Source organism: Prionailurus bengalensis, chromosome X, assembly GCF_016509475.1.
Source record: "Prionailurus bengalensis isolate Pbe53 chromosome X, Fcat_Pben_1.1_paternal_pri, whole genome shotgun sequence".
NCBI lineage: Eukaryota > Metazoa > Chordata > Mammalia > Carnivora > Felidae > Prionailurus > Prionailurus bengalensis.
In genome coordinates, this window is record NC_057361.1 from 93,455,549 (window position 1) to 93,457,094 (window position 1,546).

General features: G+C 40.4%; 1 pseudogene; it reads right to left on the reverse strand.

The window, feature by feature from the left end:
* Window positions 1-546: 546 nt before the first annotated feature.
* LOC122477314 lies at window positions 547-1,316 on the reverse strand (annotated as a pseudogene).
* Between the last annotated feature and the right edge of the window lie 230 nt (window positions 1,317-1,546).

Sequence of the window (1,546 nt, forward strand, 5' to 3'; positions counted from 1 at the left end):
TTCATTATAAACAGAAAGAGCAAAAGGAAAAGTAAAGGCAAGACAATCTGATGAGTGTTCTTAAATATTGTTGCACATTACAATCATCAGGAGAACTTGTTGACAGTGAGAACCCTAAAGCCCTCCCTAAGATTGTGCTTCTGTGGTTCTGGAATAGGGCACAGGAATAAGAATTTTTAATCAGCCTTCAGGAGATTCACATGCTCCAATTTCAGAAACATTGCCCTATTATCTGTCCCATCAAATTTCTCCTTAGTTTTTCAAATGATCTTCACCTTCTGCAGTACCAAGATTTTGCAAAGTTATTCATTCATTAGACCTCCAATGCCTTCCATCTCACGTTACTACCTGGTAGAGTAGAATTCCTATTTATCCCTCAAGACCCCATTCATAGGTGACTTTCTCTTCAGAGCCTTTACTCAGCACTTTGTATGTATTTCTGTTTCAATGTTTATACAATGTACTACATCTACATATATTCATTGCATTGATTAATATGATAAATTTATATATACAAAATAATATGTACATACATATATATTAACGATATAGCCATAACTTTATTAATGATAGAAACAGTACAAATTTCAAACCAAGCTGCAGTCATTCTTTTGAAACACCAAAAAAGGGTCCTCGTTTTCAGACGGTTACATTGTTAATTCCATAATAGCGTTTACAATATCATTACTGTTGTTCTTCAGGGCTCGAACTGCCTTTGCTCTTAATACATTTGCTTGCGACATGACCAGTTCTATGTCCTTAACCTCTACACCTGTTTCATCAACCTCTTCCTCTTCACTCTCTTCTTGTACAGTTGGGAGTCTGTGTGTTTTCTTGAGTGTTTGAGACAGCTTCACCTTGAACTTTGAATTTCTCAGCTGCTAGTTGTGCCTGCTGAGATAAATCCTCGATCTTGGCTTCCCCCAAAACTATGTAGGTATCTGAAGCTGGGCTCTTGTGGACATCTGGTTTTGTGATGACAAAGAGGATAGTGACTCTTGTAACCCCTGTAACCTGTCGAAGACCTAGTTTGGACATAGCCTTCCGTGCCTTCTTTTCACTCCGGCTCTGTTTTGCTTTACTGACTGGTTTTTCATCGATTTAACCTGCTGCTGCCAGCTGGGCTTGTTGGGTGGTTGCCTGTGTGGAATCCTGTTCCTCAAGCTCTGGTACTGATTCATCACTGTCGGATTCTGTTCCAGACCCTGTCTCAGCCTGGGGCTGTGGCAACTCCTGCTCTGTAGCAGGGACGGTCTCTGGGGCTTCACCAGGCATTTTGTGCGGGGAACGCGGAACCAAGATGGCGGCAAAAAGAGAGCCCATTGAATTTCTTTTAAGGAGGGAGGCTATGTTTTAGTTTTTATGTATCAAATATAAGAGCTAAGGACAGAGCCTAGTATAAAACAGGTAGTACTCAGACATTAGCATGCACAAGAATTATCTAATAAGTTTGTTCAAATTTTTTTTAATGTTTATTTTTGACAGAGAGAGACAGAGCATGAGCATGGGAGGGTGGAGAGAGAGGGAGACAGAATCTGAAGCAGGC